Raw genomic sequence first — 24,640 nt, forward strand, 5'->3', positions numbered from 1 at the left:
AACGAATTGTTAATGTATTAACAATTCGTTAATTGCTTAATGGTGGCAACCACTTGCTTAATGGTTAACGTAGCAACTACCGGTCTAGCATATGACATGACAGAGTATACAAGTCTGAAGCACATCTGAAATCTCGCTGACGTTTCACGTCACAAAGACACCCTCCCTAACTCAATTATGTATGTTTATCTAGACAATTTTATGCAGCTTACTATTTTATTTATTTTACCAATGGTCCGTGACCCTCACTCGGCATGGGGCACACTGAAAACCAGCGCCGTGGCCTTCGTCGCCGTGGGCCACGGCATATGCTGAGTGGGGCCCCGTTGTAGTGGGCATCTTGTTGGTGAATGGGTGGCACTGCTCAGTTTACTCTTGTTTTTATTTTTTCTTCTTTTTTTATTATGTGCCACTGTCATGTCTATGTAATTGCCTGTATTTGTGTGATGTCCATTGTAATAAATGTATCTTTCTTTCTTTCTTTCTTTCTTTCTTTCTTTCTTTCTTTCTTTCTTTCTTTCTTTCTTTCTTTCTTTCTTTCTTTCTTTCTTTCTTTCTTTCTTTCTTTATTTCTTTCTTTCTCTCTTTCTTTCTTTCTTTCTTTCAATTATGTGCCAGACCTGTAGTCTTCAATATTGCAATACAAAAAACATGATCACTTAAATATTAAATGGACTGATCGTAAAAATCTCTTCTTACCAGAACACATGTACTGACTGACTTATTCCTGACTGACTTATTCCACACGATCGTGCAGATCTATCCCGGAGCTTCCCCTGGGGAGACCTTGTCGTTACCGAATTTGAAGGGTAAACTAGGGTTGGCGAAAAAATAGGGTAAAAAATAATTAGAAAAAGAATAATTTTCTTCAGCTCCTGCTCAGCGAAACTTGGGAACTGACACAATTTGCAAAGCTGGTTTTCAGTAGGTACTTACCTTTTGACATCCTCCAAGTAGAGGTGGTCCTATCCTACACTAGCACATATGGTTGTGTCACGAGTGGGCTCACCACAATAGTCGAGCGGCAGCTGGGTTCGAACCCGCGTTCCTCAGATGACCCCTTAACCGTTCGGCTATCATGGCTTCTATAGATTCATCATCATCATTTCAGCCATAGGATGTCCACTGCTAAACATAGCCCTCCCCAATGCTTTCCATGTTGATCGATTGGTAGCGGCCTGCGTCCAGCGCTTCCCTGCTACCTTCACGATGTCGTCGGTCCACCTTGTGGGTAAACGTCTCTGCTGCGTTTTTCGGTACGCGGCCTCTATTCTAGAATCTTGCTGCCCCATCGGCCGTCAGTTCTGAGATATATTGGATTCGTCTATAGATTGGAGACAGAGTATTTTAAAACAGTATCCCAAGAAACTGCCATTACTCACAAATTATTGTGTCACATAAAATTTGATAGCCCTACAACATATCCGACCGAATTGAAAGGTAACTCACTCAGTTCCCTCGGGGACGAACTCATTGTTCTCCCGTATTCCTTAACGTATTCCTATTGTTTCTTATGGGGCACACTTTAGTTTAAATGGCAGTAATCTGGCGGATAGCGTGATCTTACACGCCCGATTTACTCGGATGATGCCATGATATCTACGGATTTTGTGGATTGTATAGATGCTAGCTTTAGCACGCGGCTTTGTCTGTGAAATTCACTATGTCACAGAAAAACTTGATGACGCTTATCGTATCCCTATATCCCTAGGTATACCTTAAAGGCTCAATGGATATATTTGTTTATTTATTTTTGTTTGGCTTTAAATACACTTTGTCATAACTAATTATGTACGTAATTACGTACATAATTACATAATCATTCAATTGAATGATGAAATAATTTATCTGATATGAAACCCGCGCGTAAATATTGCGTTCTTTATTGCAAATCTCATACAATATCAAATCCCATGAAACAAACCTTGCAAAAAACGCTTTAGCCTCAGCAAAGAAACCCTAAAATGCATGGCTATTATCTCATACAATTGTGTGTATAATTCCGACCCGTTTCTGAGTGTTAAGGTCGATTCACATACATTCAACTTATGACCCAGTTTCGTTTCGACCTTAGTAATTTTCCATATTATTGATTTGCATTTGCAATAGTTATTTCTGCTTCAATGGTTATTTATCCTTTAAAAAATTTGATCTGCCAGGATGCGCACCGTGTGGCCCGTGATAAAATGTTATCGATGATTTTTGACGACAAAATGGAGTTCTCGCTTCAAAATCGATAAAATGGGGTGATAAATGCTATCGCGGCGCGCATTCTAGGCCTGCTGAAGTATTATTTCATACAGATACAAAAATAATCCATGTGAATCGACCTTTATTGGGAAAAAAGCGTGATGTGAAAGATTTTCTGTAAAGAATAATAAGTATTGCGACATCGCTGCATGAAGGTTACGACGAATTTTTTGGAATTTTCCGCCCAATCCTGTGATAGATTTTTATACGGTATCCTTTGATGCTCAAACGAATGGATTGATTTGATTACTCAAATACAACCGATCTTTCTAAGGCAGGATAGAAACAAAAAAAATCAAAGAATAATCGCCTCGATATTAATGTTTTTCTCACGGTGGACCGACGATCTGGTGGCCGTTGTGGAAATCCTTAGGGAAAGCCTTTATTCAGCAGTGTACGGCATTTGGTTGAAACGAACGAAAATCTTTAGGGGTTTATTTTACAAAAAGTTGATGCTGATTTTGATCTAACATTGTTTTTACGTAGGTACTATAGTAGAATGTTCATATTTATTATCCTTTGCTTCGGAAGGAAAGTTTTCTAAAATCTTCATCCAATGAATTTTCATGAATTATTCTGACCATTGGATATTTCGCTGTGTTTATTTTACCTTTTAATGTCGCTCTGTCAATTATGAACGTTCTGAAAGCAAAAATTGTTTGCAAACTCTTAATGAAATCAGAATTCCACGATTTTCCACCATTTTTGCCAATTGTAATTGGGTTTGACATTTTCTAAAAATGACAACGTGAGTTTCAAGCGAAAGTGGACCGTATGTTGGTGGGGTAAAGTTGTTAGCAAGTGTGAAGTGGCATCGGTGCTTACTCAATAGATTGTTGTTGTTTGGTCCAAGAGGAGACTTGTTTGTAAAATACAGTTTCATTAGAACTGGTGCTGTGTGAACAAACTCGGGGTTTTTCTTCAAATATTTGCTGTTTTGTAAGCAAAATTTGCACTGTCGGAAGCTGGATATCTATGGAAATTCAAGGTAAAATGGCACGCATGCCTATCTTGAGCAATTATTTTGCGAAACTGAATCTACAGGTGACATCAATTTCTATTCTATTCTATTGCTTATCATTCTCTTATTGTATAATTGAAAGAGTGTATACCCTTGAAAAAGAGGCTGACAATAGCGTCTGAGTTTCTCGCGCTGCTTCTTCTCAGCACTGGCCCATTTATTGTCCCGAAGCAGTGGTAGGGTTAATACTGTGACGTGTAAAAGTGCTTCTTGAAAGCCTATTTGCAAAAGTAAATCAGTTTTATGAGTTTTTATCTTATGCCTTGCATCCACCAAGACAGCATGCATAACCGTGACATTTGGCACGTTCCCTCTAATTGCACGGCGTTATTCGTTTATTTTTAATTGCTTAATGCGGCGCTCGCCCCATTACGGTTTTATTGTCATCGAATTTTAATGGGGAAACAATAGCTTTGCATGGGACCCTTCATAACAGGTTGGTTAAATGGGTAGGGATCAATTAGTTAAAGTTTTGTACGCTGTTCCATTAAAGCACCATCTGAAGGGAAATTATTAACAGGTGGGTTTATGAACTAATTACTCTCCCTTCCTGTTGTCCCCTGTTTGTAAATAAGCAGAATTATCTTCCTTCAAGTAGACTTAGAACTTCTTCATTGATATTTGTGTTCACTAGTTGACGCCACTAGCAAGTGGTAAAACCTTACTCTAAAGTGGCGCCATCTTAGTGATTGCACTGTTTTTCTACCTTTTCAGTGCTTATCAGTTAGCGCCACTAGTGAACGACAAGACATTACTTTACAGTGGTGCCAACTGATGGGCACGAATACGACAGCTCTCATTGAGACGGGACTATTCCCACCTCTCTTTCCCACCGCTGCAACTCTTGTGTAGCCAAGATCTACAGCTTGACCGCCAATAAAAACCCAACCAGTGAAGGTCAAGTTTGTCCCGGGGGAAAGTTAAACTGTCATTGGACCCGCAAGGAAATTCAGAAGAACATAGGAGGAGTTCGAAGTTAAGGTTCGACTAATCTCCGTAGCAAGCGGTTCACAGGTGACAAACAAAGGTTTAGTAACCTTTATGAAAAGATATGCACCACGGACAATAAACATCAATTAAGAGGGCCTATTTTATGAGCTAAGGTGCCAATAATATTTTTCACAAAATCGCTTAAAAGCACGTAAAAGCCTTGTCGCGACAAGATCGGTGTAATAAATTGCAGAAACAGATGTATGTTGCATTGAGTTCTCATTGATAGCTATGGTTTATGTTTGTGTCACATAGAACTACTGAAACCACGTTTAACCACGCAAATCATGATTGTACAAAGCGATCGCTCTTCATTAGCTAAGGTAGTCGAGCATCGGATGGAATCTGTTAACATCAATTAACGTAATAATGTACGTAATTAAAGCAAAGACCTCGGGTAACAATGCACTTACGCATCAATTAGAAATTATGTGGCCAACTAGCTTTTACCCGTGGCTTCCTTGGGTCTCAAACTATCCCTACACCAAATTTCACTCAAATCGGTTCAGTCGTTTAAACGAGAAAAAATATCAAACATACATCCATCCAAGCAATCCAGCAAACGTTTATATTTTTAATTTTAATAGGATTGTGGACAACATACTCGTACCAGAACGCCAGAATCGTCCTTTGAAAGAATTGAAATGGTGGTTCTAGTTATGTGCCTTGTGAAAACCCCATGCCCAAAAACTGGACTGTTATCAAACGCACAAGTACAATAAAATCCTTAGAATAAGATAACTGTAAAAACATGATTGCGACGATGATGAATTTTATACTCGGTTAAATTAAATAGCTTGTTCGAAAAGAAAATATTTTATTAGAAAATCGTCTACTGTATCTTTATTGAAAGCTCATGTTTAGTCAATAAATATTCTCATGTAATGTTTAATATTAACATTGTTGATCATGGCAAGGAATTTTACATTGCAGTTAAATTACTTCCTTGTACGTAAGATATGAGAAAATATACGATTAAATTCAAGAATATACCTACTTTGCAAACGTTCTATTTTTACCAAAAACTAAGACATTGTTCGTTCGTTCGTTTCAGCCAAATGACGTCCACTGCTGGACAAGTGCTTGGGGGAAGACATTGTACTGTATCATAAGAATAACATACAAACAAGTATCTAAAAATGTGCCTATTAAAATAATTGGTGCTAATGACAATGGAACCTAAGGCCCTGTAGGCAAACATTGCGTTCTTGGAAAAGTCGAATACGTTAAAAGTACGTAAAACCAGATAAGATTTAATTTTCACATAAGTATGAATGCTCCAGTTAATTAACCTCCGTAATTCAAAGAGAATTTAAACAAGCCGAAGCAATCAAGAGTTCAATTGCGAATATAATCAAAATTATATGAATTAAGGAGTGATGCGAGCTGACGTAAGACGTTATATCTCTCAGATTATTAAGTTAGACGAAGAAAAACGTCTGGGTATAAGATAGCAAATAGTCTTGGGATTTTAGTATATCCATTCATGATTTTTTTCTATAAAAGTCTGAGTTTTATCTAGCTAACTATTACAGCAATATTTTTATAATTAGTCCAAGAAAACAAAAATCATGTCACGATCAACGACATCACTTCCTTTTCAGAAAATTTCTGGTTAAATTTAAGTGAAAAGAGCATACCTAAATATTTCTTTAAGGAATCTTGGTTCGTTTAATTCATTTCTGTTATTTTGCAGCGTAAAGCTTCCACTTCAAAACTAATACCACCAAAGAAATTCAACCAAAATTTCCCGCTGCGATCCACCCCCGAATTCCAACTGAGATATCTCTTTCAAAGTTGGATACCCTTTCAAGTTCTTCAGTCTAAAATGACTAAGAGCCGTCGTTAGTTCACATTACTATTATCAATTTTGGGCCAAATACCAAGGATTATAGAAATAAGTTATTGCCATCGGGCCTTCCGTATTCGAGGATCGTTCTGTCCGTATATTTCGCTGGCATAACTCCAAAACTGTCCGTAACGAACGCATTGTGACTGCATTTGTGTGTGGGGCAAGTCATAGGAGATGGATGGTTTCAATTTTGAGAAAATCTTTGTTCAGCTACGGACTTTATGACGTTTCAAAAGATAGAAGTTATATTAGAGATTGGGATTTATGTTAAGAAGCAAATATATCATACGGATCGACCAGAAGTATTATTGTCTACATCAGTCTTATTTGAACCAGGAGTTGGGTTATTCCAATACCAATATTGGTAATTTCGTGAGAAGTTTGATCTCTGAATACACAATTCAAATAACCTAGACTTGTTATATTATGAATGATATTAAAACTCCCCAACCCGTCTGGTCGGTCAGCTTATAGGCAAAGTAAAATCCTTCATTTGCCTCTAAATAATAGAGGGTCATATGTATGCAATGGAGGCTAAATGATCTGATGTTTATTTATTTATATTACAGGCATAACTACCACGCGTTTTCTTGTCATACTTTTTTTATTCAGCCAATGTCAATCGTGTCAAGTCAAATGCTTAGTAAAATGTGAATTCTAAACATTGAAATTTCTAATTCTTTATTCCTATGTAAGCCCTTTTCAGGGCACTTATACACGTCCCAATATAACTTGCCCTACCACCTCTTCAGGACAACCTATCGACTGGTTCTCAGAAGAAGTGGCGGAAGAAATTCAGTCATTTTGATCTCCTCTCTATTTTCTTCAGTAATCTGATACAGACTGTCTTCAACTTATGTTTTGTGACACACTAGCGCCAGAGCGTAATTTATATACGCGGTGGATCTTGTACGTCTGCAGGCTGCCCGGTTTATAATTGGGCTATCAAACCAGACTTAAAGCCGTTTTTATTTGTCTGGTTACGTTTCACGTACTAAAATATTTTTAAAATCCAGTCTTTATTCTTATCTTAATTATTTTGAACTAGCTAGGTTTAATGAATATGCTGAAGCTAAAAAAATAAATCCCTTGTAAATGATTTTAGAAACTCTTTTGAAATAATATTAGTCGATTTAAGATAGGCTGATTTGTAGTACGCATAACTGTTAACGACAATTTCTACTAACCAATGCGTATGGCGTACCGTTTATTAAGTTATTTTACATAATAAATCATAGTACATTTTCAAATTTTTGGCTATTCATTAATAACCTAAAAAGTTTCTATTTTAAGTCAGTTATTGTATCATGGAAAGATCAAAACATTACCATGTAAAAATTGCTCCATTGATTGTGAACTTTAAAAAACTCGATTCATAAAGTCAAATATTCATTCAACTCACATTAAAATTGAAGTCCATAATATTAATTTCACCTCAGCATTGCAATAAAATGGGCGAAATTTTAAACTTTTCCATCCCCTTGTCCAATATTTCGCCCTCGAAAACAATGAAACTCTTTGTCACAACTCACACGAAACTTTTGTTGACCAGCCAAAAAAACCCAGCGTTTTCATGAAAAGCGTAGTAGCGTAAAGCTCGGTGTCAATAGACTACAAAAGCAACGATTCGATCGATACGAGTTGTTTGACGAAGCTCTATAGCGGATGGAAGCTCGCAATCAAACGCATAAACCTTTAAAAGTGAAATATAAAAGAATTCAAAATTTAATCTCGTATATCCAAAAGCAAACGGATATGGAAACCTGGACCCACAAATGTACCCTGAGGTACCTTTTAAATTTTAAATGCCAAAAAGTTTTTTCGCTGGCTTCTGGCACTAATGGAATTCTAAATAAAAGTGTTCTGTCTCATAACGTTCTATTAATAAAAAATATTTATTCCAATGAATTTATAACGATGAAGAGGCTTATCAAAGGCTCTTTATAGAAATTATTTTGAGAACATGCTCTTGACCTTCAGCCCTCATCATAATATTATTTTTTCAAACTGTTCATGTTATTTTTTTGTTTTTCTTATAAATCGTCGTTTGTTTTCTGACAACTTTAGATTAATATAAAAACAAAAACTTTTTGATCAGTTTTCAAATGGAAACCTACAGCTGGGGTTGCCACATCTAGCGGCAAACTTTTTGAAATAACGTATGTTCCTAGGGTATCTATGAAGTTAGTATACAATAGCCTGGGGCATAGCAAACATTGTTGGCGATGGAAAAATTGATTTAGCTCCAAATTGATAAAGTTTGGCCAAAGGGGAAGTTTATTCTTTGTAAAATGTTTCACAGTGAAATGAAATATTTAGTGGTTAAATCGGGGAGAAATCAATTGATTTGAAATTTTGATTTTGATTGCATAATTTTTTGATCGACCTTACAAATACAGTTAAGTTCGTTTACGTTAAATTAGTTTTGATTTATAATTTTCCGCAATATAGAAAATTCTTGTATTCCTTGTACTTGTACCCGCGGTGTCGCCGGTGTGAAATTCTGTCTTTCACATAAATTATTAGGCAAGTTCTGTCTTTCACATAAATTATTAGGTAAGGTAAAATGTAGGTATCCTAACGATTTATTCTGTACCTTTTATCGATTTCCAATTCAACTCCAGTTGTCGATTTTGTTACAAACAGACAATGTTAACATAATATTGTCATTTTATGAGCTTAGATTTCATTGTTTAGTTCCAAGAGTTTTCATTAAGGTTCAATGTACTGCAAAATACGTTTGTACAGATCTGTAAATATAATTTACTTTATTTACAGAAGTGTATAAATGTGTAATATTTTTTCTACGTATAAAAAGAGGTTGTCGAGTTGTACACACATTACATCATACGCTTATTGGTAAAGTGCTGACATGTATGTTGTCAATCTCACATTAATTTCATAGAAATAAGGAAAAACATACGGAAAAAATCTCCAGACTAACGAGCGTTCTTGTTCCCAGGGGAAAATCTGAGACGTCCACCGTTTTAGGGAAAAAACCTCGAGGAAATACTTTTTATTCCATCAATATGAGAACAGTCAGATGGTATTATGGTGTTTCTTTTTGCAATTTGTGGATATCTTGACTAGATGACAACACTCAGATAAGATTACTGAGAACATTGAAAAGAAGCATCTTTTAAGCTTTTCTTTTACAATAATGCTCTATTTAAACAAGACTACCATAATCTATGATTAATGGTAAATATAAACCAAGAGAAGATAGAATCAATCTACGCTACTCGTAATATTATAAAGAGGTAACTACAGAACGGATTTGAAAATTTGTTTTTGTTTCACCAGTAAACTTACAGTATTTCTGATGAACAAAGCCGAGGCGGTACAGGGTTCGATGGGTCAGCTAGTGGTAATAGAATAAAAGCAGAATAAAATCCAGCATCAAAATGATTTAACGACCTGTCAGCAATAATACGTCCATTAATTAATTTTAAGGATTTATTTAAAGCTCTATGTGACGTAATAAAAGTGGTGTGTTTTACGATATGAGCAATGGAGATATTTAAAATTTTAATTGAATTTTGAGATGGGTAAAATATTTCGGCCGTTTTCTGCAAATAATAAATTGTGCGGGCGTCGGGATTGGTAAATTGATATTTCATTACGAGTTCATAGACTTAATCAAGTATTAAATGACACTGATCGCGAGTTTATTCGGTTTTGTAATACACGTTTTGCTAATCATACTTTAATGTTCTTAAATTTAAACCAATATTTTTTGTTACTTTGTCTATACCTAAAAGCGTTATTTCGATTTCTTCTTTCTAATACTTTAATGTTAAAGTTTAATCAATCTTTGTTAGGTCAATAACGCCATTGTCTAGTAGTAACTCAATCTGTAGAATATGTTGGGTTCGATTCCTAGCTGGGACAGAAATCAACTAATTAATGTCACTTTGCGTCATTGTTCTCAGTTTGATTATGTCAATGCTTGAGTCATCCTGATTATCTGTGAAATTTGATCCCATGCTTCGGAAGCACATCAAGCCTTTGGTTTGATCGAACCATGACAGATCCATATGGCTACTTCTATAAAGTTTGTGTTTCTCGCCTCAGTTTTTACATCAGACATGTTATCATCATCATCATCATCATCTCAGCCATAGGACGTCCACTGCTGAACATAGGCCTCCCCCAATGCTTTCCATGTTGCCCGGTTGGTAGCGGCCTGCGTCCAGCGCCTTCCTGCTACCTTTATGGTGTCGTCGGTCCACCTGACCTTGATAGACATGTTATGATTGAGGGAATCTCAGTCTACAAAGTTCTGTCATTGAAACAGCTCTAAATCTGCCTGCTGACTGAAGTGACTGACGTTTTTCTGCCACTTCTTCTTAGCAACAAGTTTTTTTTTTTTATGCATAACAAGGCAGGTATTTGACCACAATCGCACCTGATGTTAAGTTGTCCCGAAGTGGTGGTTAGGCAAGCTATATTGGGATTTGTATGTGCCCTGAAAAGCGTCTGCATACTAATAAAATAATGTTAATATTATAAGCGATTTATAGAAGACAGTAACCAATATTTAATAACCAAAAATATAGGTACGGGCGGGGCACATAGCTCGTAGAGACGATGGCCGTTGGGGCAGGAAACTTCTCGAGTGGCGACCACGGGCTGGAAGACGTAGCATGGGCAGGCCTCCTACTAGGTGGACCGACGATCTAGTAAAGGTCGCGGGAAGAGCCTGGATGCGGGCAGCGCAGGACCGTTCATTATGGAAAACCTTGGGGGAGACCTTTGTCCAGCAGTGGACGTCATTTGGCTGAAACGACGAATAACCAAAAATAGTCAAAAACCATTCTAAATTCTTTTAAACATATTTCAGTAATCATACGCATACTAACCCTAAACTCACGCAAAACGCACAGACCGTGAAAAATCGATGGCGGCCGCGCCAAGCTCCGAGCAATAAAACTAAAAAAATTAAAATTAAACAATACTGCCAAGAGCCGGCCAAGTTGTACCGTATCGTTAAACTTGGCACAGAACGCGTTTCCATTGTATACCCAATGACGTTCTAGTTAGAATAGGATCAAACGGCGAACACGCTGTTTTATGTTTTGCGGACGCCAAATGAAATTTTGGTCGGTTTTTTGATAATTTTTGGGTAGAATTGGCTAGAAGGTATATTATAGGTCATGTTAGGGCTTGTTCCTACGGAGACATCCCGTTTTTAGCAGGATCCCGTTTATTAGTACACGTGTTTTAAAGTTAACGTTCACATGAACATCCCGTTTGCAGTGTCCCGCATAAAACCGATCCGTTCGGATTTGGAATTTGAAACACAGACTTTGTTTAAAAATTGTGTTCACATGACGGTCCAGTTTTAGGATCCAGTAAACTGTATTGTGTCTCAGGCACTGATTAAGTTAAGCGCAAGACCTATAAAATACTTTTTAGTGTGAAAACAATAGCTTTTCTATTACTACCCCCAGTTCACTTCGTTCATTAATCACACCGCCTCAGTGTTGACTCGGGAAGTGTGAAGGAAAAAAGTAGATAAGAACAGCTAGGGATGTGACGTTAAGGGCGAAAATCGATTGGGCATTCGATTAATTTGGGTTGTATATCAATCAACGTCTCATTCGAATACTGCAGTTGGCTTTAGACTCGATAATATTGAATCGAAGTCATAGTTCCTGGGATTGGTATAAATATTAACATTAAACTACTCGAAAGGTCCAATATTGAAACTGAATGTAGACACACAAGGTGGACAGACGACCCCATAAAGGTGGCAGGAAAGCGCTGAATGCAGGCTGCTACCAACCGGGCGATGTGGGAATCATTGGGGGAGGCGAGCACTTGTAGTTTGTTTTTACTTACTTACGCTAGAGAAGCTTCCAGAGTGAGAAAAAAAATAAAAACCAACCTTAAGGGATAGTTAAGGATAAATCACAAAATTAAAACTCTTATCTCCTAAACTACGCAAAATAGACCTTGATGTAAGGAATCTAAATTTTAGCTTTGAACGTCAACTCCGTGCCCACCGTGCATTATTGTGATGAACTCACTCGTAACACTACCAATTTTAGCTTAGTATGAGAGCGTGGGATGTCCACCCACAAGGTGGACCGACGACCTGATAAAGGTAGCAGGAAGGCGCTGGATGCAGGCCGCTACCAACCGTGCGATGTGGAAGTCATTGGCCTATGTTCAGCAGTGGACGTCCTGTGGCTGAAATGATGATGATGATGATGATGATGATGAGGGCTTAACGCGACTTCGTAATTTGTGCAATACCAAGTTTCGTCTAAATATCAATAACACCCCTTTTTTTACGTCGGGGGTTAAAAAGAAAGAAATGCCAAATAAAAACTTTAAACAAGGTCCTTCGAGTTCGCTCTCAAAAACAAAACGCTCTTATTTATTTTGCTATAGCAATACAAGTACCGGAAATCACTGATACAGATCTCATTGAGAGCATTGTTGGGTCGGCAGTGCTCGAGCCAAGTTGAGATGTGTATCGTGCAAATAAAAATGGGAAAAAGCATGGGACATTTTTAGCGCGGACTTATTTCTTGTTATGCCTTGCTTGGGTTTATTTGTTCTGTTGTAAAATTGGTTTTGGCTTTGGATTTAGTTCTTAGTTTGTAGACTTGCAACGTACGATTGAATTATTAAATACTTATTGCAAAACATACGCCAGTATTCACAAACAATGCTTGGTTGGTGGTAGGGCTTGTTCTAAGTCTGCCTGACTAGCTACCACCATCTTACCTAAGTCTGTCGCCATAACAACAATGTTAACAGCATTATTGTGTTCCGGCAGTTAGAGGTAAGATAGCCAGTTCCACCGTGGTTGAGGATTCCGGGTGAAGCTCGCTTCCACCTTCGGCCTGATCATCACTTACCATCAGGTGACATACAGGCCAAGAGCTTCCTCGTTGTGGATAAAAACCATTGATTCGATTTAGCTGATGTCCCTTCCATTCTCTGCCTATTTAAGTTCAAACTAATGTATATTATTTGATCAACCTATTAGTAAATTACTAATCATTCGACACAATTTAACTCCGAAACCACACCAAATTGTAATAATTACAATTAATATCAAATTTCGTTTGCCCAATGTTTTCAAACCTAGTTGTGGTTTGTACCAAACATCGAGGTATCGGAATACTGTTAATTATACGAAATTGCTATTTACAAATACCTAATTAGGTCCAAATTAATTTGTAATTTTGTCTGTTATTCGTAATTAGTTCATAAATAGGCTGATTGGAACTAGCAATCAATATTGATATAAATGAGCTGTCAAAAAGGGATTCTGAGAGATTTTGTTTAGAAATAAAGGCTTATAATGTTCCTATTTCGACAGCTCAATTGGGTGATTATTTATCAATTTCAAAGGAACTAAATATAGGAATTTACAGGCGAATGAAATTGAAATTGTATGGCCAGAATCAAGTGTTCTTTCAGAGAATTTCTCCCTGAAATTATTGATTCATGCTGTCGAATAGGGACTACAGGCCGGAGACGTAGTGTGGGCAGGCCCCCGCACTAGATAGACCGACGATTTGGTGAGGGTCGCGGGAAGTGCCTGGATGCAGGCGGTGCAGGACCAGTCTTTGTGGAAATCCTTGGGGGAGGCTTCGTTCAGCAGTGGACGTCATTTGGCTGAAACGAACGAACGAACGAACAAAATGGCTTCTACTACGTCTGAAAATTTTGAGGTTAGATTGAGAAGAAATGAGCTAAACTGTTATAAAAAAAAACAAATGTTACACAATTGTATACGCTGTCTCCAAAAAGGTAGAGTTCCTTTTCTATTCAAGCAATTATTTTGCGTACAAAGTTTAGTTTTAAAATAAAATAGCAATTTATAAATAGGACGGCATGGTGCTTGACAACTAAGAATAACGTGATTCATTGTGATGATCAGGTTCCCTAGCCATTTTGAGTGAGCTTTGCCCAACTGTGGGCTTACATTAGCTGTCAACTGTGATTTAATAATACTAATAAACAGCTAATCCAATCGTGTCTTTTCGACTGAAAATCAACTCAGCTTTGAAAGCTCCATCAACTTAAAGGCGACCACTTTTAAAAGCTTTTCGAAATTCCTTCACAAAGGCGAATAGATCAATTCAGGAAATGCTCTCTTAAATTTCCCCTGAATTATAATAGAGTATGGATACAGAAGGTTCACTAGCTACGTATAAAGAAGGAAATATGGAGAAAATTTATAATTTTGTATGTTTGTTACGAATAAACTCAAAAACTACTGGATCGATTTCAAAGATTCTTTCACTATTAGAATGCTACATTATTCTTAAGTAACATAGGCTATAGCAGACTGACATTTACTTAGACAAAGCCGCGAGAAAAAGCTAGCTGGATCATAGAAATCATGACAAAATAACTACTTAAGCAAAATTTTCCTTAAAAACCTTCTCACTTTAATTTTTTCTTTTTAAAATGTGTATCCAATGACACCGTGCCCACGGAACGCTAATTTATTGTCCCAAATTCAAGAGGCCGCGACAATTTTCCTTAAAAAACCCAATAAATCACTCAAAGGTCCGTTATCATTTTGTTTGTAAGCGTTTTTGTTAGGTTTAAAACTTCCTCCGTAAGTTCTTTGATATACATCCCCGTTATTAATCGAGGGAAGATGACTGGTGGATATTTCACTGAATAAATAAAACGGTTTTCTGTAATATGTTCCCTTTCGGAGCTTTTCGGGGTTGTTTAGGCAGATAAAGGATGAACGCCGCAATGGATTCGGTTTTGTCGATTCTGCGAACGTATAATCTGAGCTGAGTTCGATTTGATGTAAGATTTGTATTATGCAAAGTACCTAAGGATTTGCTATATGATTACACAAAGTAGATAGGTACATATAAATGCTTGTAATAAAATCCAATGAAATAGGGTAGGGTCTCCTCTTTGCGTCCTTCATATTCCAAGCAACGGATAACTCTGAAAAACCGCGAAAACTTTTAATAAACTTTAATGGGAAAAAGTATATTTTAGGTACTAGGCTCATCCTCTCAAGTAGTAGACTTCCTACAGTTTAAACTCTATTGTTATTTGCATTAGGTATTATTTTATTGAGATTTTTTTAATTATTAAGTCATCATCATCATCATCCCAGCAGTTAGGAATTGAACCCACCACCTATGAGCATTGATGAAGCAACGCTGAGTCACAGCTGATACCCACATAAAAGAACAATTGAGTTACCCAATGTCTCCCTAGCTCATTGGTCAGAGCAGTTGCTTATCAAGTTCTGTTCCCATCTGAGTCAATCGAATTTTCCAACATAATAAAAATGCATAACAGTGCCTACTGGTTTAAAAAGAGTCGCATTGAACTACAATTAATAGTCTATTTTAATTGTAATGGAACGCTTAAAAGGGTAGGAAAATCCCTAAATCTAACAGTACCGTTTCGAATAGTCTAAGCAAAATCTAACCATAATTCCTATCATTATCTAGGTCTAAGACCATCTCAAACTGCCGAGTTACGTGAACTAAAGTTACACTAAAACCGCTATTGGACCAATACAAGTACAGTTACCTCAAGTTGCCAATACAATGTAATCTAAAGCAGTTACTGTAGTTTAACTTGTATTAAACTTATGCCGGTCACGATACTACATTAACCTAATGTAGAAAGAGACGGTAGTACTGCTTAAAATCAAATAACAGGACTATTCCCACCTCTCTTTCACACCACTGCAACTCCTGTGTAGCCAGGATCTACAGCTTGACCGCCAATAAAAAACCTAACCAGTTAAGGTCAAGTTTGTCCCTGGGAAAAGTTAAACTGTCATTGGACCCGCAACGAAATTAATCAGAAGAACATAGGAGCATTGCTTTAAATCAAATAGAAAATTAGAAACCCCATTCTATTCCATCCATTATTATACAACGTTTTTACTTAAAAAAAGCATTTTGAAAAATTAAAGATTCTAGTGCCAAATAACGTCCACACAAATCAAATCTTTTATTCTGTACCTAAAGGGCCTAGCCTTTCCAGGGCGCTTATACACGTCCCAAATATAGCTTAGGGGTGGAGTTTCGTAAAATCCTTTCTAAGCGGATGCCTACGTCATAACATCTACCTGCATGCCAAATTTCATCCCGATCCGTCCAGTGGTTTGGGCTGTGCGTTGATAGATCACTATGTCAGTCAGTCATCTTTGAGTTATATATATTTAGATTTGCGGGATCCTGCATTACGGGAAGAAAGGGTCCTTAGGGCTTTCTGTCGCCATTTCCATTGTGAGTACAGTCAATTAACTGGCCCGAAATCTTCGTATAACGAGTGTTAGGACAACAAATTTACTTACTGGCGAAATGAGATTCTATTTCATGGGTCATAAGGGATAGGCGGCAGCGGTTAAAATATCATGACAATTGTGAGCTGTGACGTCATATACCTGGGTATAATATTATGTAGAAAGAAAGAAAGAAACATTTATTGCAATGGACATCACAAAAGACAAAAGAGGTAAATAAAAAAAAGCAAACAAGACAGAGGTACCTAACTCATAAAACATACAATGGTCTTAGTAGGTAGTATAGTAGTATAAGTAAACTGAGCAGTGTCACCCTGTCGCACAGCGATGCACATCGCAATGCCCACTCAGCATATGCCGTGGCCCACGGTGAGGAAGGCCACGACGCTGCGCTGGTTTTCAGTGTGCAATGTAATAATACACCGACCCATGCCAGATACAAAATTTAGCACGTTTAAAGAAACGTTTTCTTACTAGATTCTTCAAACTCGAGATAGTCCAACTCTACCTCCTGAAATACTGAGTAGAGTATACACATAATTTCATCATAATATTATTAAAGTTCCAATTTATGACATAGATACTAATTCCATGTCATTGTATCTGTTGTAAGTAAGTCTGTGTGCATAAAAAAGAAATAAATCTCCCTAAAGAAACGCCCAGAAACACGCTTTTTTCCAACCAATAGCTTTACTATGAGTTTACGCCAAACACACCTATTAGCAAGTTCTTAAAAAAACGATTATAGTCTTTGAAAGTAACCACTAGGGCCGCTGACAATCTGTTATACAAGACTGGGTTGCACCATCTTACTTTAACTTTGACAAACGTCAAAAGTCTGTCAAACTCCATACAAAACAGACCGGTTATCGTTATAGTTACGGTCAAAGTTATGTGGTGCAACTCGGCCTAAATGTCATCTTTTACGCAGTCACACAGTTATCCACTTCGACAAAACTAAAATCTTGGCCATCTTTCAATTAACTTTTTCGGCCATCTTGTTTTCAAGACGCCCGCTCCTATAACTTGAGATCCAGGTAACAGGATATTGCTGTCCAGCGACCGACGGTTACGCTCCCCTGGCGGGGAACAAAGGTGGGAAGCGCCGCTTTGTTGCGGCCAGAGGTTGACAACATTCGGCCGGTTTTCATTACTCTGGTTACGTATAACTTATCTCTTTGGGAGTTTGGACTATCGAAAGGCTATATTGATAGTAATTTTGACTACTTTTTGTACAAAGATAGATTTTGTAAGCCCTTGAAAAAGAGGCTGACAATAGTGACTGAGTTTCTTGCGCTGCTTCTTTTCAGCACTGACACATATTGTCCCGAAACAGTGGTAGGGTAGGGTGAAAGTAATTCTAGGACACGTACAAGAGCTTTTTAAAAGCAAGTTACATTGTATTGTCGTCACCGTTTCAGCCAAATACCATCCACTGCTGGATTGTAAATTGGAACAAATAGGTTTTTTATTATGAAGTAACGGACGTCCATCCATGTCACCGTAAAATTGTGAATTCCGTCAGATTGTAATCTGACGTAGTTAGCTTACAATCTAGCTCCCTACTGTTGGTTTATCACGCGTTATATTATAACTGACGAAGTTCACAATTTCACATTGACATAAAAAATTAATAATATACAAGCTACACCTCTCTCTTGTGTTTTAAACTTTTTTCTTGTTTCACAATGATTTTTTTACACAAAAACAACTAAACTACACAATATTAAATCAGCTGGATTCCCCAACACCAACCTGCCTCGAAACTTTACGCATTTGGACTTAGGATGATTTGCGATGGACCCGAAACGACTGTGTTCAACTCCAAGCATAGTTTTCTGGTACTAAAAACATTAAAAACTTGTTGGTTTGTACCGTTGCAAGTTTAAAATGAACTAGGTTTATTTTTTTGTACTAAAAACCTTTAGATCTCTGGCGTCCCTTTAAGTTATATTTGTTTGGCACTAAGATATAGATAATGACTCAACTACAGGAAGGAAATCGTGGTTTATACCTAATAGTGATCAACCAAATCAGCAGTGATTTCAGTAACCATGATATTTTACTGTATTTTTTCAGCATTTCATTAAAAAGATCCAAGACTTACAATCAAATTAATAATATCAGTAAGTACCAAGTAATATAGTTGTTTAATTTCACATTATGTAACAATGTTATATGTACCTATTTTAGTGAAAAGCAAGAACTGTCATTACCCTTGAAAATATTTAGGTTAACAGATAACAATAATATACAAAAATTGGTAGCAAAATGTGTCGCATCTGCGTCTTCGCTTCAACAATAAAAAATAACGAGGCTTCGTGGCAAAACATCATAAGTGCAATTTTCCCATTTTTGTTCCACCTCTTTTATGTCTTGAATAACTACACCTAACCTTTTTATACTCAACAAAACTCTTTTTCAGGTGAAAGTAGGCTATTTAGCAAATCCTTACTCGGTTCATTAGTGCTATTGCTAACAACTAGCAAGTTAAAGGCCCATTCAAGATATCCATTTGCTGGATTACTTATTCCGTACGAATGGCTGTTCCGAAAGTTCTGTGTAATAGAAAAAAGCGGGAACAAATATACGTGGGGATTCAGGTTCCGTATATAAACGTAAAATAAAATAGTTTTTTGGCAGTGTAATGTAAGTGATTCTTGTGAACGCTGTGTTAGAATTTTTATGAAGAATTACATTGGTTTAAATAACATATTTTTTAAACTTCAGTTTTTTTTACTTTATAAAAAAATAAAGAATTTGGGAAATAAGATTTTGTCTTTCGGGGTAGTATTAGATATTAATGCTTAGAATACTTCCAGGCTTTAACTGGTTATAGCGGCAACAGCTAAAGTCTTTTTTTTAAATGGTATTGCTACGTGAAGTAAGAAAAACATTACCAGTGAATCTAATTGTATATTCTGAACAAAAATACAAGTCACTACCAATAGTTTCTGGCCTTTTGAACCCCAAAAAGCGGAAAAAACAAAAAGGGGTCTCCAAAGTCGATAGAAATGTACGGCTTGGTAATGCAATTAGAAGAGGCGCTAGCGTGTTACAGAACGAACACTGTTATAGGCTGAAGCGATTTTAATATATTTTTTAACAAAACTATTCTAAAAAATTGTGCTCAAAATGTTAAAAAAAAAAACTTCAATCTCAGTCACAGTCGAAAACAAGATAGCTGTAAAACTAATTTGAAGATAAGCAAATACTTTTTTTATTTGTCATCGTCAAACAAGATTTACACATTACAAAAAAATATGTTTAACGTTCAAAACACTATTTAAATAGGCATCTTTAAAAGCCCCTACTATTCAATCAGCTAAGGAAAATTATACGACTACTTAAAGTCTTAGAGACAACTACTTACTTTTTTACAGAAAATTCTTCAATACCTTCCTTAATTTTTTTTTTCTCCCTCCCTCCCCCGCCATTCTTTCCTAACAAAACCTCACCCTATTTGCGAAGTGGTGAAAGCCACTTCTGACCGTGAGAAAAGGTAATTATTGACTTTTTCAACTTTCCCCCCACCCCCCAAGGCTGTCGAAACGAGATAAGGCAGCCTAATTAAAACGTGGTCTGGCTCTTAGCAAGTTTTTATTTCCGCTTAAGGGGAGACGTGGGGTATTTGGGAACATCTTTGATAGTTTTTACGAAGGTATTTTTGCAAAAAAAAAACTATTTTAATAATTAAAAATTCGCCTAAAATACAGAACATGGAATCTTTGCTCTCTGCATACTCTGTGGCTTTAAATATACAGGATTTTTTTTTAGAAATCTATTGTTGCTCTTATAAAATCAGTATTAGACATGCTAAATATTGAAAAAAAATGTGAATCTCTTTTTAATTGCCATAGTACACATTGTTTCTTTCATCATCAGTTACATTGTAGAGATGTAGTTACATGAGATTTTTTTAATTAAATAGTTGATCCTGTTACGACCATGGGCATTGGGCATAACTAATTTTAATCTAATAAAATCAGTAATTTGTGTTTCATATAAATCACTTTTAATAATGATGACTATTTATATTTTATTATAGTGTTATAACGTTAACATGATATTAAACTAATAGAATTCATGCAGCAGTAAATTCCACGAACATCCTGAATTCAATTTAGGACGAATGTATCAAATAAATTGATATCAAATGTTGTATTTTAGCCTCTAAAAAGCAATTTAGTAAGTAATTATTCAGTGACAAATTGTTGTAAATTGAAACTCAAATATTGCCTGACGCTTCTCCTGAAAACCCAATAAAACTAAATTTAAGATTTTTGAACAGTTAGATACTTTACTTTGGAGCTAATATTTTTCACAAAACTGGTTTTCATATGCCCTTAACAAGCATATCAAAGTGATCAGTTCAAACAAAGATATATTCGTTTTTTATTGTCTTCCTCTGCTGACATTTATTGACGACAGCATCCATAAATGAGTAAAGGGGGAGAAAATAAACGTCACATTTAAAACCTACCCGCACAGAACTAATAAACAGAGCACAGCCTCTGCAATCAAGCTATACAATACGGGACCTCGGTCCACAGGCGGTGTGCAAACAACCGGAGGGTAAGTCCGGTTTGTTCGTTTCCTAGTATTTTTGTCGCTTTACCGTGATTTTGGTGTGACGTTGATGAGTTGTATCTATTTGCTAATTTTTGACACTAAATACTGTTATTTTGCTCTATTTTTCTATGGTATGATAAAGGTGTCACCCGTATTACTGACGACAAGCACATCAAACAACAAACTAACATATTAATTGGTTGCTATAATGTTAATCTGATGTACATACTTACTGATTACACAAATTGAACATTATTCTAGTACGTCATTGTCTATGTCTTTACATAGACAATGCTAATACTGCACCATAATAATTTCTAGCCAAATTCAATTTTCGAGTCCAAAGCGCCACTTCAAGCAACTAACGTGATGTGACACGAGTGTCGTTGTGTCCGGAGGATTCGCAGAAAATTCGCTCCTAAATACTGAGGCTGACAAGCGAGAGTGCACCTTCATGTAATGGTGTAAAGTTGAAATTGAAATGACGCGGAATTTAATTAAGTTAGGATATAGCTACAATAATAACGGGTAGTTCTAGTTTTCATTAATTGAAAATGTTATGAGTAAGAAAGAGAGGATAAATACCTATACTGTTTTATGCAAAATAATATTAGATTAAAAATAGATTTGTACCTAGTATTTCAGAATGTATAATGAAAGCATTATAAAATAAAAATTCAAACCTGTAAAAATGTAGGTCGTATGGTAATGATTTTCGTAACATTTTAATATTATATGACTAAAAGGCGGGGAATTGATTAAACAGAATTCAAACGACACAAAAAGGTGTCACCCGTATTAATATTAAAATCCGAAAACCGCGCTTACATGGTTCTGCGTACCGGCCTCACAAACACAACGCGATATATTGACAACTCCCACTGAAAGGCCGGAATGAGTGCTTTGATTCCAAATGAGAGTGGCGAAAAACGTAGCAAAAATTCAAAAGGGCTTTTTGTGTTTTTTTTGTACTTACACTGTTTTCGCGCTCGGCCGCGTTTTATGAGATTAATATGCAGGCCTGTGTATGTAATGGGGCGTTTTAGTTTTATTACTATTACTTTTAGGGTGAGGCCTGTGTTGTGTTTAAGAGATTGTTGAAATAAATAATCTTTTTTTTTTTATTAAAAAACCTTTTGCACAATAGTTAACTCTATTTCTAGAAGACATTAGGTTCAAGTTCACGCACTTCTGTTCAGCTAACTACTATAGTTTTAATAACAAAAATACATTGTTATAATAACAACATTCACTAAGGCTGAGTTACACCATCTTACTTTAACATTAACAAATGTCAAAAATCTGTCAAATTCCTTACAAAAACACAGGCAATAACTATAAAGATCTTAAATCAACGAGAAATAAAATAAAATGTAATCCAACCAAATTGATTTCGAATAAAGAAAAACACCCTCAAATTAAAACCCCATGAAATGTAATCGCCAGGGAAAGTTTATAATTGACTTCACAAAATGTCAGCAGTTCAGGAAAATTCATGGGAATATAATGTTTGCCTCAAATACGGCATTTTTCGAGCTTTAGAATTCAGTTATAGAATTAAATATCATAAATTCAATATTAGCCTAAAAACGTCAGATTATTCGAATAATTAATGCCCTGGAAAAATTTAGAGGTAAATTGTTTCAAATGGTGGTAATGAAGAGGTACTTAGTAACCTCACAGTATAATTTTGTCCCAACAATTGAAATTCAGTAAGATAAAAACAAATTATTTTTCTTCTTTAAATTATGTAGATAGTAGATAGGTCCTCCCAAATCTCTAAATTGAGTCTCATATAATTATTTTTTAAAATCATTAGTAGTGGGAACAACATTTTAGTTAATTATTTATTTATGTAGGAGAGTATTCCACCAGCTCACACGAAGAGTTTCGATAACTCTTTTATAATGCGGACAGTATTCGCTGCCTGCTGTTTTCTTTCCCGAACATTATATATAATCCAGGCCTTTTCAAGGCGAGAGTGAATAGGCATTTACAGGGCAGATATGCACCATACTAGACTGCATCTCACTTAACACCAGGTGCAATTGTGGTCAAATACCTGCCTTGTTATGCATGGACACCAAACCCACTCAGTCTCCCTCCATTACAATTCAATGCTATTGGTTGGTTTCCGCGGACCAATCTGAATAAGTGAAGTTTTTTGTTACTTCCCGGGGAGTTTTCACTGAGAGCTTTTGCAACACTATTTCCAATGACTTCTAGGGTGAATTTGTTGGTAAATTGTTAGTGCCTACTTTAAGCAGGCCTGGCTCACTCCGCGCGGTACATCCGATAATTACCTACAGCGAAGCGCCCCGCCGGCGGGTATTATATCAGTCGAGTGTCACGCGCGCGCCCGTCAGGACGCTGGCGTGCGTTGTAGTACCTAATTCTATGATCGAAGTATTATTTAAAAATGGACATAAAGAGAAAGAAATATTATTGTGCGGTGTTCGGGTGTTTAAATTCGAAAAGAAATCTACCGGATTTATCTTTTTTTTCACTTCCCAAAGATGCTGAAAGGTATGTTGGCCATGTAGGTAATCAATAATTCTTAGGATAGTATAGGAACCTAACCTACCATGACTACTGCTCAGAATGCGTTCGTTCGTTTCAGCCAAAAATGACGCCCACTGCTGGACAAAGGCCTCTCCCAAGGTTTTCCATAATGAATGCGTACTTACCTACATACGTACCTCATTACAAATAAGTAGATTAAATATTTTTTTACTAGACACTAGGTACTAGACAGCAACCCTAACAGCGTAAGAAGAGTTCAGAGGCACGCGATAGAAAGAGACAAAACTTGTAGGTGAATAAAATTGTAGGTACGTAGTGCTGTGCGAGCTGAATTCCACTGTATCGCGTCGTAGCAAGACTCGCATTTATTTAAATCGTCTTGCGGAGTAATCCTTCTGTACCTGTACTATTACTTATTCTGTGCTTTAAGTAAAAAAATCTTTAAGTATCACCAAACGAGGTAACACTTGAATTCAAAATTTCAGAGATGGTAAATGCGATTGGTCTTGATTTTGTGGTTCTGATATCATATTAGGTCTTAAGTATGAATCTAGCCTCAAGATTACGTTCAAGCTTCTGTAGTCTCTAACAGGATCGAATTTAACTACTTTTAATTGAGCATTGAGTGTCATTTTAAAGGATCCTGCATTGATTTTAAAATATTTCGCAATGGTAGGTGTGAAGATATTTTTATCAGATGAGAAACAAAACCTATACTAGCTTATTGTAAGCCAATTTGTTTCTAATTTCTAAGACTAGAATACGCCCCAAATTCAATATTATAAAAGGAAATAATGTAAAAACAAAACAAAACAAAACTCCGACAATATTTCACAAACGAACAATAATAGAAAGTCTCATTATTGACCTTCTTCCTTTGCTACTTTTTACCAGACCAATCTCTAATCTCCAATATCTTACAAATATTAAAAATGCGAAAGTTTGGATGTCTGGATGTCATGATGTCTGGATGTTTGTTACTCTTTCACGCAAAAACTTCTGAACGGATTTTGTTGAAACTTTACAGTGTTATTGTTTATAACCCAGATTAACATATAGGCTATACTTTATGACGATATTATGTGACAAATAAATTTGAATAAATAAATAAAAGGTGTCTAAAAAGCGCCATCTATCGTCATTGGTTAAAATCTACAGCGCTGGACAA

General features: G+C 36.4%; 1 protein-coding gene across 1 annotated transcript in view; it reads left to right on the forward strand.

Annotated features, from left to right (window-relative positions):
* Positions 1-24,640, forward strand: part of LOC114365316 (nephrin-like) — a 174,845-nt gene that overhangs the window by 90,305 nt on the left and 59,900 nt on the right. The gene's annotated exons all lie outside the window — the stretch shown is intronic.

Source organism: Ostrinia furnacalis, unplaced genomic scaffold (assembly GCF_004193835.3).
Source record: "Ostrinia furnacalis isolate ACB-3 unplaced genomic scaffold, ASM419383v2 OfSCF7582, whole genome shotgun sequence".
In the NCBI taxonomy this organism is placed as follows: domain Eukaryota; kingdom Metazoa; phylum Arthropoda; class Insecta; order Lepidoptera; family Crambidae; genus Ostrinia; species Ostrinia furnacalis.